Raw genomic sequence first — 13,800 nt, forward strand, 5'->3', positions numbered from 1 at the left:
GAGCTTTCTCCCAAGTCAGGCGCCCTTATCTGCCATCTGTAAATATAGGCATTTGCCAATGTCCTGGCCCTTCTCCCTCCTGCAGGTTCAAACCTGAGTACTTAAGAAGCTGTCTGTGCTCTCGGGGGCTCTACGGTCCACAGGGCCACCTCCCTCCAGCTTGCCACCACCCTGGATTTAGAGCCTGCTTCACTGCTCATGCAATCGCCCACCCTCTCGCCCAACTCCGAGTCTTTAGAGTTTTAAATACTCCTGTAGGGACTTCCCTGGTGGTCCAGTGGTTAAGAATCCACCTACCAACGCAGGGGACACAGGTTCCCTCCCTGGTCAGGGAACTTAGGTCACATATAGCAAGGGGCAACAAAGCTTGCACACTGCAACTAGAGAAAGCCCGAGAGCCACAAGGAAGACCCAGTGCAGACAAAATTAAACAGAAAACACTCCAATAATCATGCCAGCTTCTTGCTTCCATGTGTTCATCTGTCAGACACCTGCTAGGAGACAGGCATCCGTCCCAGCACAACCTGGGTTTGGCCAAGGTGAGCTTGATGGAAACAGAAGCAAAAGCATCGCGATGAAGTCCAAGGCCCCTCAGGCTAGCAGGCGATGGTGCAACATCCTTTTGCAAACTCAGAAATCATTACAGTGATAGAGGAAGCTATGCCAGGCTGCCAAGGTGGTCAAACCTGCCAGTAGCTAATTCAACCTGCACTCTAGCCCTTAGGTTTGGGGTGTCACAGATCACCCTGTGTTTCCCCATAAGCCACTCAGGTTCCCGCCTGCCAGCCTAAGAGGAGGACACTTGGCAGGTCCAGTGTTCTTGCTTGGTAGGTGAGCAGAGGCCAGAGGTCACATGTGAAATTAACGACACTGCCATGAGTGGCACCAAGATCCCCCGCTCCAGGCCAGTGTGGGACAATAGTCACTCTAAAGACCCACTGTCCTCGGGTACCTTGGTGGGCGCCCTGGACACTGATGTGGGTTCTCACCTCACGCGGGGTGAGCTCTGGGCAAAGGAGCTTCAGCGTGCTCATCGGCAAAACAGTGTAAGGGCAGGGCTCCCAGACGGAAATGTCGAGAGTCCGGAGCGGTCACTCAGGCAGGGTGCCGAGCACAGTTCATCCAAGCGGAGAGCCTCAGGCAGGATGGATCACCGCCCGGTGACACTCTGCCACCCACACAGGGTTGTCTCTGATGAATCCTGTCCCCTCTCTGAATGTTTCCCCATCAAGGAAAGGAAGGAAAATCCCCAGGCTCACCCACATCATATGATTACTGGTAGGATCAACCAAGACCTGTCAGACCTGTCAAGCACCACCTTCCCCTTCTTGCTGAACCAAAATGGAAAGAACATGGCTGGTGATGGCGAGCAGGGATTCTCCTCCACCAAGGGACAGAAACAGACTGGGTGTTTCTATGTGGGTGGCGACCCCACTCCGATGCTGCTCAGGTGCCCAGCTGGGACAGGAAGACCCTCAAAGACAGACCACCCTTGGACCCCCTTCAGCTTTGCAGGCCTGTGGGGCGGGAGGTTTCTTCCAACGAGGAGGCCATCTGTGGGGCTGCAGCAGATGTTAATTCAGGCTGAATTCACTTCTGTTAATTAAATTCTGTCTGTTCCCTGATCCAGTGGAGATGGTCCTGAGAACTCTGTGTGTGTGTGCACATGTGTATGTGTATGACTTTTTATGTTATTCAGAGAGATGAGGTTCTTAACTTTATTTATTTTGGGTTTTTTTATTCTATTTTTTTGTGGCTGTGGGATCTTAGTTCCCTGATCAGGGATCAAACTCACGCCCCCTGCATGGGCAGCACAGAATCTTGACCACTGGATGGGCAGGGAAGTCCCAGAGACAATGGTATGGGACAGAGGGGCGTGTCCTCCTGCCTGCAGCATTTTCTGAGCGTGCAGCCACTGTGCTGAGACCTTCACACACGTGATCTCATCAAGAGGGGCTCCCTGAAGCCCTCTACAGAGGTACCACTTCTTCCTCACCTTCTGTGGGCTCCACCACTTCCCAGGTTCACACCGCTAGGACCCAGGTGGCCATGCTTTGAAGCCCACACTCCTTATCTTCATGCCCTCCTGCTTTCTGTGCTTAATTTCCCTCCATAAGCCCCAGGAAAGGTCCTAAATCCCTGAGAAGTGACTGCTGGGGGCACTGCTTGGGTTCTTAGAGCTGTGGGTTTGTTTTTAAATCTCTGCTAAAGAAACTAAATGCAACTTTAAGAAACTAAAATGCAACAAGAAATAAATAACAAAATGACTTCTTTAGCCTTGGGGGTCCTTCTCCTGGGAAGGGTTCTGGGAGAGATGGGAGAGTTCTACCCAAAGGGAAAAATAACCTTTTAAAATCAAGATTTAGCCACTAGAATCCCAGAATCAGGAGAAGTCACATCTGGAAGGCAGTTCATTTTCTTTCTTTTTTTTTTTTCCGGCCGCACTGTGTGGCATGTGGTATCTTAGTTCCCTAATCAGGATGGAACTCATGCTCTCTGCATTGGAAGGCAGACTCAACCACTGGACCACCAGGGAAGTGTCTGAAAGGCAGTTCAGAAAGAACGCCTTCCAGGTGTGGAGATGGACAGGAGAAAAATTAAAGAGGCGACATCTGCTCTGGGCCTCTGAAGGCAGAAAATGAATTCACCAGGCTGCCAAGGGGGCAGGAAATCTCAAAGAGAATTTGCCCTCGACACCTGCGGGATGGCAAGTTTCTAACTCTACTGGCTGAAGATGGGGACTCGGCCAAAGTTACTAAACTGGGAGCAGTGACTAGCAGAACAGTACTGTTGTGAAGGGATAATCATTTGTTTTCTTTAGCATGTTTGCATCTGAAGAAGATATTTAGCTATAGCTCCCCACAAATGGGGAGACTTGAGAAATCACACCAGCTGTGTAATCCCCAAACCTCACCTTTCCCTGCGACTGTGGCTGAGGGCGCGGTACTCTGTCCACGCTTCCTTACCCCCAGAGGAGCAGCGAGAGGGCTGCAGCCTCCACCTCTGGGAACAGACTGTGCTCTCTGTTATTCTTCAACTAAGAACAACAGCCAAGAAATAACAACTGCTACCCCTCCCATTATGGGGCTTCCCTGGTGGCTCAGAGGGTAAAGCGGCTGCCTGCAATGCAGGAGACCTGGGTTCGATCCCTGGGTCGGGAAGATCCCCTGGAGAAGGAAATAGCAGCCTGCTTCAGTACTCTTGCCTGGAAAATTCCACGGACGGAGGAGCCTGGTGGGCTACAGTCGGGATCGCAAAGGGTCGCACACAGCTGAGCAACCTCACTTCTCAACCCTCCCGTTATAGTGAATATCCTGCATTCAGAATCTCGCTTACTCCTCATACAGTCCTACAAGGAAAGTGTCTTATCCCATTTCACAGATCAGGCATGAGAAGACAATGCCCAGAGAGGGGGAGTGAGTTTCCCAAAGTCACACAGCTTTGGAGGTGCATAGAACCCAGCCCTGTTCTGCCTGATTCCAAAGCCTAGACTCCTAAGAGGGGGAGGTGGGCAGACTATTGATTCAACTGATGAACTGGCCACCCTCTTTGATGGATGGAATCAGAAGCTTGGAGGAGACATGGGGAGGGTCAGCAGTTCTGAAACTTGTCACCTGTCAGAACACCTAGGCCTCTGGAGAACCTCAGCAAACACTGATAGAACAAGCCTGAAATGCCAACACCCAGCTGGCCCTAGAACTGAGCAGGTGTGCAGCCCCAGGGGCCACTGATATAAGAAGCCAGCTTGCAACTGGAAAACACATTTGAGAAAAGTCTATGCATTTCAGTTCTTCCTGCAGTCAGGAAAAGGCTCAGACACCAGGAGACCCAGGGTCCTCTGGAACTGTTGACCTTGAAAGGGGCACGTCCCTGGTGCCTGTCACATGGCAGGGGCTGGATTTACACCTGGGGAGACAAATCCAGCTTTGGATGGGGTTGACCTGTGGGGGGGGGGGCCCAGGCAAAACCAGCCCAAATGGTTCCAGATTGGCCCCTGTCTTGAAGGAATGTAACAGCAGTGATCCCCCACCTCCAGAGGAAAACTTTCTCTGTGAGCTCAAAGGTCTGTCGGGTTCATCTGTCCTGATCCTGTCTCACTGGCATCATCCCTGTAGAAACTGCCGAAGCGGACTGTCGCGCACACCTGAGGTCCCCTCCGCCTTCCAGATGGAACTCTACCCTCCTTCCCCTCTCTTCCTTCTTGCCGGGAATTTGTGTTCTTCAACCATCAGTCATTCACGGGCAGGTACTTCTTAGGCACAGGCAAGGTGCCGGTTGTCATGGATACAGAGCAAAAAGAATGGGAATGGTCCTGCCCACGCAGGGTTTACACTCTCAGCGGGAAGCAAGTTAAGATCCTGGAGCAAAGTAAGGGCACAAGGCGTAGAATCGCCACGAAGGAGAAGCACTCCAAGTGCATGAAGCAGGGGCCCTGCCTTAATCTTCAAGGTGAGGGAACGCTTTCTCAGGGATATCTCAGCCGAGACGGAAGGCATGTGACTTCACCAGGCAGAGGAACAGGATCAGGAGGAGACAAGAATCTCTCCAGGAACCCTACACGGTCGGCCTGGCACTGAGAAAAGGGTGGGGTGGGGTGGAGTAGCAGACAGGGAGGGCGAGCAAGGCGGGGGCCACACCTCCTTCTTGGAGCTACTGAGAGTTGGAGCTATGGAGAGCGCCCAGAGCAGATGCTATAGTCGGGCCACCGGGGCAGGAATCTCAGCTCTGCTACCTACCTACAAGCAGAGTGGGTAACCCAAGCCTTAGTTTCCCCAACCTCAGAAGCCCACTAGGGCGATTAAATGCACTCACGGTGGGGGGAGGGGAGGTGAATTGTTGTTTAGTCGCTAAGTTGTATCTGACACTTTGCGACCCCATGGACAGTCACCCATCAGTCCATAGGATTTTCCAGGCAAGAATACTGGAGTGTGTTGCCATTTCCTCCTCCAGGGGGTCCTCCCGAAGTAGGGGTGGAACCCACGTCTCCTGCTTGGTAGGCGGATTCTTGACCACCAACCTACATGGGAAGCCACAGGCAGACTGTCTAGCCTGATGTAAATGAAGGATGGCCCCTGCCCTGGGGACCAGGGATCCTATGCATTGTTTTCCCTGACGTTGAGCTGCTCTGTGATGGGGACTCCTTCCTCCCGTCACCCCTGGCTCTGCTGGCTGAGCGCCTCCACTCAGGCTGGTCCCCAGGCGGGGCCACTGCAGCATCCAGCCTGGAAGGCAATGGGGTAACTCGGGGTGGCGGGGGCGGGGTCACCTCCTTCCCACCTGAGCCATACACCACGCTGGGGACAGCAGTTCACTTTCAAGGCTGCAGCCATGCTTCCTGCCAGCTTTGGAAATGCATCTGCCAACTTTAGAGCAGAATCAATTGAGCCCCACAGACAGGTGACTCACCTCCCTAAAAAGAAGCAACCTCTCCTCCGTCCTGTCCCTTCCGGACTGAACACAAAAAAATGGCTATAGACAGAGTCAGAGTCTGGGGGGCTCGAGCCCCGGTGCCACCACCCCGAGACCCTTCAACGGTGTGTACCTGAGTCTTGGGACCTTGGCTTTCTCGTCCTGAAGCATACCAAAGCCTGCATAAATAATGAGGATGCTTGGGAGAGCTCGTAGGCTGTCAGGACAGCAGCAGCAGTAGCGGTCTCAAGGGCCACTTCTGCTAAAGTGCAGGGACACAGAGACGCCGAGGGGCGGGGACAGGGGCTGACGGCTGGCTCTGCCCTGGGGACCCAGCTCTCTCACCCTGGAATCCCGGTTTACAGTCTCATGAAGTGTAAGCGAGTCAGCCTCACTGATGAGGGATCAGGTTTAGTGCCAGAAATTAATCTAGGTTTTGTTTTTTTTTAGTTTGAAATAATGGCATCTATGGACAACACAGTGTATGTATTGGTTGAAGTACTGGATCTGGAGATGCTAGATTCAAGATTTCTGCTCCTTATTTCCTGCATGACCTTGAGCAAATTTCCTCACCTCTCTGAGCTTTGGTTTTCTTGAGGATTCTATGGGGATGGTAATGTTAGGTAGTTAAAATAGGGAAAAGGAGTCCAAAATGGTGGTGGCTAAAAGACCTGGAAGGGAAAAGCCCGTGAAAATAGAACAAAGGAAGGTCCGAGGACCGGAGTGAGGACCTCAGGTAAAACAAACAGCACTCCTGACTGGCCCAGTTTACATAGGACAGGCCCAGGGAGAGGCGCCAAAGCTCTCTCTCTCTCTCTCTCTCCCGCCCGCTGGGGCGCTCTTCTCTTCGCGTCTTTGGATCAGTGTGCCCTCACGTCTTGAAGATGGATTTTCCTCCTATTATCTAAATAAAATAGAGCTATAACACGGTCCGTTCAAGACCTGAGAGCTATAACACGGTCTGTCCAAGACCCGAGAGCTGTGACAGACCGAGGGGGCTTTAATGTCCGTCATTCCAAATCTTTGTTGTGATGAGAAACCAAGGAGCTTACACTGGCCTGACAGTAAGAATGCCTTCCTCAGAGAGTTTTGGTAAGGTTTCAATTCACTAATATACAAACAATGCAAATCATGAAAGCATGTTTCTTTTATGCATTTCCCATTGGTTGCATCTCCCAGGATGCTTTAAGCCTTGTGCTAAGTGCTCTGCCTAAGACCAACTTCCAGCTATAGTTCTCTCACGTGGACCAGTGTACCAGCCTCCTAACCCATCTACCTGCCCCCAGTCATGCCTCTCCTGTCCATTACTAACAGAGCAACCACGGAAATCATGTCATACAGTCACAAACTTCCCTGATGTCCAGAATATGATTTCTAAGTGTATATCCCACTAAAAGGAACCGGGACCCCTTGGAGAAATGACTGACTCCAGGGCTGGGGCAGACATGTAGACACAGGAGGTACACCCTGAATCGCCTTCCCTGTCAAAGAAAAGATACTTAGGGCCAAAAAAATAAGACGACAATTCCAGTGGATTGAAATACGTCAAATATATTGATATTTTAAAAAATCATGAGGTCATAATGTTATGAAAACAAACACAAAACCCACCCCTCACTGACACCGTGGAAGGTTGCTGTGGCACTGCTTATTGCTTTGGAAACTGAATTACCAAAAAAAGGGATGTGACTGAGCATCTATCCTGCCTTTGCTGTAGGAAAGGACCCTGTACACTTCAAGGTTACCAAACGGTGGGTGAAAGTTCTAAGTTACAGAACAGGGATGGCTCATGAACGCAGAATGATTGATGGCAATAGGAAACCATTATTCACAACCAGAAATGAAACAATAATGTCCTAGGCTCCGACCATCAGTGACTTGTCAAGCCATCTGGGGAAAGTTTGAAGAGGAATTTCACAACGGAGATCAGGTTATCCCCAGACTCTATGATGAGTCGACATCACTGCAAGTGGGATGATCAGACATTTCTGTTCTTCTCGACAGGACACAATGAGAAGTACACAGCAACAGCTCTGCACTTGGACCTGAGTTCATTCAAGCCTCTAGACTTAATACTTTATTAAGAAAGACCGAGAAGCTTCCTACATGATGCCTTGAGGGTGCTTAATCAGCCAAATCCAGCATGGGGAAAATTCTACAGGACACATGATTCCATTTCTTCAATAAGCAACTGGCATTTAATAAAGGAGGGTAGTGATTACTACAGGTGAAAAGAGACTTACTAGGACCTTTCGTGGGTCCTAATTTGAACAAAACAACCTCAAAGACAAAATCTTTGAGATGACCAGAGGACATTGAGCATGAGCTGGATACTGGATAGAGGAAACAGCGTTAATTGCGCTGGAGGTAGATAATCATGGCAATGACTTTATATTTTTATCTATTCAACTGGCTGCGCCAGGTCTTAGCTGCAACTTGCAAACTCTTGCTGGCGGCGTGTGGGATCTAGTTCCCTGGCCAGGGACTGAACCTGGGCCCCCTGCATTGGGAGGGCAGAGTCTTAGCCACTGGACCACCAGGGAAGTCCTGGCAATGGCTTTTGTAAAAAGTCCTCATCTCTTTTAGAGCAATGTACTAAAGTATTTGTCTGGTTCTGAGATTTGCTTGAAATACTCCAGAGAAACAGAACTTGAGTTAATGATAGCAACTCAAGTTACTGAAGTACTCAAGGGGAAAGGTATTGAAATCTACAATTTCTAAGAAATGTGTACGGGACTTCCCTGGTGGTCCAGTGGTTAAGACTCCATACTCACAATGCAGGGGACCCAGGTTCAATCCCTGGTCGGGAAACTAAGATCTCGGCCAAAGAAAAGAAATGTGTAAAAAGTGTAGATAGAGGAACAGACATGTGATGAAGCAAATATAATAAACTGTTAATGGCAGGATCTAAGTGTTGGGGGTATGAGTGCTCACTGCAACTTTCTTTCTTTTTTTTTTTTTTTTTTTTTTTTTTTTTTTTTTTGCAACTTTCTTTCAATGTTGTTGTATGTCTGAAAATATTCATAATAAACTGTTGGAGGAAAATACAGGAGGAAAAGGTATATGTGTGAGTAGGAGAAACTAGAAGAGCAGAAGGTCAACTGTTATTGAGGCGGGTGGTGAATGCGTAGGGCTTGCTGTGCTATTTACTCTACCTCTGAATGTGTTTCCCAAAAAAGTTCACTTGTTGTACTAAAAAGTTTAAAAATACATAAAGCAAGATGTAAGGCACCCAGCCTACTGATTAGAACCTGAGTAGTTAATGGGCTTCCCAGGTGGCATTAGCGGTAAAGAGCCCACTTGCCAATGCAGGAGACTTAAAAAGAGACTCAGGTTCGATCCCTGAGTCAGGAAGATCCCCTGGAGGAGGAAATAGCAACCCACTCCAGTATTCTTGCCTGGAGAATCCCACAGACAGAGGAGCCTGACGGGCTATGGTTCATGGGGTCACAAAAATTCGGACATCACTGAAGCAACCAGAATACACACACAGTCACTGAGTCATGTACAAGTCTTGCGACCCCCAGGACTGTAGCCCGCCAGGCTCCTCTTGCCATGGGATTTCCCAGCAAGAATAATGGAGTGGCACACCGGGTCAGAATGGCCATCATCCAAAAATCCACAAACAACAAGTGCTGGAGAGGGTGTGGAGAAAAAGGAGTCTTCTTATATTGCTGGTGGGAATGTAAATTGCTACAGCCACTATGAAGACAGTATGGAGATTCCTTAAAAAACTAGGAATAAAACCACCATGTGACCCACCAGTACCACTCCTAGGCATACATCCCAAGGAACCAAAACTGAGAAAAATACATGTACCCTGATGTTCATTGCAGCACTATTTACAATAGCTAGAACATGGAAGAAACCTAGATGTCCGTCGACAGATGAATGGATAAAGAAGATGTTGTACATATATACAGTGGAATACTGTTGCTGCTGCTGCTGCTAAGTCGCTTCAGTCGTGTCCGACTCTGTGAGACCCCATAGACGGCAGCCCACCAGGCTCCCCCAACCCTGGGATTCTCCAGGCAAGAACACTGGGGTGGGTTGTCATTTCCTTCTCCAGTGCATGAAAGTGAAAAGTGAAAGTGAAGTCGTTCAGTCATGTCTGACTCTTAGCGACCCCATGGACTGCAGCCTACCAGGCTCCTCTGTCCCTGGGATTTTCCAGGCAAGAGTACTAGAGTGGGGTGCCATTGCCCTCTCCGCAATGGAATACTACTAAGCCATAAAAAAGAACACATTCAAGTCAGTTCTAATGAGGTGGATGAACCTAGCGCCTATTATACAGAGTGAAGTAAGTCAGAAAGAGAAAAATAGAAACAGATATATTAACATATATATACAGGGAATCTAGAAAGATGGTACTAATGAATCTAGTTGCAGGACAGCAATGAGATATAGACATAGAAGACAGGCTTGTGGACAAGGGCAGGGGAGAGGAAAGAGCGGGTGAGATGAATGGAGCGGGGAGCATGGAAGCATGTACACTGCCACACGTAAAATAGATGGCCAATGGGAATTTGCTGTAGGACTCAGGGAACTCAAACCAGGACTTTGTAAGAAACTAGAGGGGCGGGGAAGGCTGGGGAGGTAGGAGGAAGGTTCAAGAGAGAGGAGACATATGCACACCGATGGCTAATTCATGCTGATGTATGGTAGAAATCAAACCAATATTGTGAAGCAATCATCAATCAATTAAAAACAAACAAGTGTAGTTTAAAAAGAAAGAATACTGGAATGGGTTGCCATTTCCTTCTCCAGGGTATCTTCCTGACCCAGGGATCAAACCTGGGTCTCCTGCATTGGCTAATTAAAGTGTTTATTTTCCCATAAAGATCAAGTATCTGGTATAAAGTCATACTCTAATTTCTATCTCAGATCTGAAGGTAACAAGAGGCTGAGGGAGTTCACACAACACCCAAGCAGGGGCACATAAAACTCTTGCATGAATACAAAACACCTTCCCAGAGTTCTTCAAATAAAGTCACAATATGGGGATGCTTGCAACTCTGATCACCTGACTTAGGATGGGCTGGGTCTTTCCATTTAAAACCTAGAGAGGTCAGTAAAGAAATCACATCTTGGAAAAGATGTCCCAAGACACTGTTAGAAGCAAAAATTATTTTAAAAACCATGTCTATACCTTCCAGTTTTTAAATTGAAAAAGACCTGCTTCCTGGGAACTCCCCCTCAGTCGTGCCTGTGTGTGTCAAAATAACAGTAATGGCTGACGTGAGAGACAGGATCAAGAACACAGTACATGTTCAGAACAAAAAGTCTGAAGGATATAAGGTCTGGGAAGTTTTATACTAAACTGTGCACTGTAAAGGGGCTTCCCAGGTGGCACTAGTGGTAAAGAACCTGTCTGCCTAAGAAGGGGACATAAGAGACTCAGGTTCGATCCCTGGGTCGGGAAGATCCCGAGTGGGCACGGCAACCCACTCCAGTATTCTTGCCTGGAGAATCCCATGGACAGAGGAGCCTGGCGGGATCATGGGGTCCATGGGGTCACAAAGAGTCAGACCCAGAAGCAACTGAGCATGCACACACGTTAAAGCATGCGTTGTTAAAGGTAAGGCTCCCTGGAAGGAGGTGAGACAGACCGAAGGATGGTTCAAGGAGGCGCCTTGTTTTACTACGTGCTGATTCAAGACTTCCTTGGTACTACGCTTTTTCAAACTGCAACAAAATCATGTCTTTCTAGCCACAGAGGACACCAGAAATGCTTGACTCTTAAGAGTCTGCGTTTAAAAAAAAAAAAGTTTGAGAGATCAGACATCTATAGGAAACAGAATTCTCTTCCTGAAGACAGAAGTTTAGGAGTCAAAAATCTCCCCCCTTGCCTTTTAGGTAAACCTAAACTCTGATAAAAGTTCGCACAGGGATCCCCAGCAACACAACCATTTATAGAAGCAAAGAAAGGCCCTTCATCTCCATTGCATTTCCAGCCCTTTCCATCAGCTTCGCACAGACAGCCATGCTTCTGTCCGCAGGCTGCCCTCACTACGCATTGGATTTCTGTCCACCTGGACAATGGCTGTGTGGTCAGTGACCCCAGGGAGAGGAGAGCTCACTTACCACTTACCTCTGCCTCTTTCCTTTCCCCATGTCCTTTCAACTGGGCATCCAGGCTGTTTTCTGGGTTCCCTTTTTGCTGAGGATCTGAATGTCAGCTAGCCAGCTGCTCATTGCGGTGACTATAAATGTCACTTTCAAATGAACTAGCTCCTGATGTTTAAAAATATCCCCAGGGCACTCCACTTCCAAGGCTCTGAAGAGCAGGCATAAGCCAGGCGGAGGGGGGAAAAGTTCTGTCCCCCTTTTTTTAATCCCATTCCTCGCTTTATTTCAAAATCCCTAGATGTCTCAACCACGGGTTGTTGCAAGTCCAAGCTGCCATCAGCAATACAAAGTCATTTTGGCCCTCCTGACACATGCGGAAAATTAACCCCGAGCAGGTCGTGGGGTGTTCATGAAATGTCTTCTCGAACAAGCCCACAGTGAAGGCTCAAGACGATCACTTTCAAAAGATCTCCTGGCTTCTCTCCCCACAAGAGATTTTGCAAAAACCCTCTGAAGAAAGATGCCACCTGATGAAGTGTCTCCTATTTTTCAGGACTCAGGGGAAGAAAATTCAAAACCAAATAGCTCCGTTCCCATGCAGGGTCAGGTGGCTGTCTCAGGGACTGGCAGAGAAGACATAAATTGGCTCTGTGCCACGGTTACAGAGTGTTCCACAGCTGGGGGGCGTGTGTGGAGGGAGGGGGGCCAGAGGCTTGTAGAACAAATGTCACTTCCAGATCCGAGCCAGAGCTGGGGGTAGGGGGGGTAGAGCCAAGGCCACACAAAAGGGCATTCCACTGTGCTCTGAGAAAAGATAAATGGCCTGGCAAGTGGAAAAACCATTAAGGGCGCTGAACTAACGCACAAATGATTTCAGCTTCACCCTGCCAGAGCAACTTCATTTCTGGACATGTTTTTCAAGAAGGAAGAGTTATCAAATAGTGAATTTCGTGGGATTTTCTCCAGTGGACTTACAAGGAGGAAGCGTATTTCTTGCCTGCTGCCCGGGTTCTCCTGAAGCCTAGGTATCATCAGAGGCAGCCTGGAGTAGGGGATGAAAAAAATGCAGGTCAAGGGCTCAGCCAATGACGGTGCTTAGGTTGTTTACCCAGACTACTTCACTCCACAGGAGCTCATACAAGCCTTTGGAAGAGCCATCTCTCTAAATGCAGACCAGTCCTCGGACGTCTCCAGGGGGAGCCGTTGTAACTCGGGGAAACTTTTTAACACTCCACTGAAAATCCCTCCCTAATAACGGCAAGAAACTATGATCTGGGCAGAGGGTCAGTAGCGGCAGGACTACTGGGCTTTGAAAGCAAACTGATCTGTCTCTGAATCCTTGCTCTGTCACCTGTGGCTTGGGGCAAACGGCTAAGCCTGTTTTTTTATCTAATGACTTCACCACGTGGTTGAGAAGATTAAATGAAATACTAGGAACGTCCCTGGTGGTCCAGTGCTTGTGAATCCACCTTGCAATGCAGAGGACGAAGGTTCGATCCCTGGTCAGGGAACAGAGATCCCACATGCTGCGGAGCAACTGAGCCCTCGCGTTCTGGAGCCCAAGGGACACAACTAGAGAATTCTGTGTGCTGCAAAGCAAGATTCCTCACGATGCAACGGAGATCCCATGTGCTGCAACTAAGACCTGAAGGACCCTTCAGCCCACTCCCTTATTGTACAGATGGGGAAGCTGTGGCTTGAACTGGGGTCGGTGGGTCACATGATCTGTAAGCAGAGGAGGGGTAACAGAAACCCTCAAGTGGCCAAGACCTGCCACCCTCGGCCCCCCACCCTACACGCTGTAGTTCCCCCGGGGGCCCCAGGTGACACTAACGCAGCTCTGAATTCCAGCTGCCCAAGGGGGAGGAGATGGAGCCAAAGCACAGAGTTCCTGCAGGTACAGTGAGTTGCCTTGCACACGGCATTTGCCCTGCTCAACCTTGAAGACTCTGGCTCCTCTACCCAGAATTCTTCTTACCTCCCAGCCACCCTGACACCCCTGGGGACGTCACTGCCTTCCTGGGCGTGGCCTCAGCGCCCCCTGGTGGCCACCCAAGGCCCAAGCTGCAGAGATGGGCCGTCACCAAGCCCAGCTCACGTGTGGCTCTTTGCCCAACTGAGTCCCAGAGCAGTGTCCCACCCTGGATGCTGCAGCCCAAACCCTCCTCCCAGGGAGTGGATGATTCCACCCACGGAGTCCCATACCAGCCTTGTCCCCAGGGTACCCCAGTTCTAAGAGGTCCGTTTACCAAAACGCCCCTGTGGCAGAGCATCTGGTTGTGTAGGGCTGATGGTCAGTCTCCCTGTTTGGCCCAGGGGTCA

Source organism: Odocoileus virginianus, chromosome 12, assembly GCF_023699985.2.
Source record: "Odocoileus virginianus isolate 20LAN1187 ecotype Illinois chromosome 12, Ovbor_1.2, whole genome shotgun sequence".
NCBI lineage: Eukaryota > Metazoa > Chordata > Mammalia > Artiodactyla > Cervidae > Odocoileus > Odocoileus virginianus.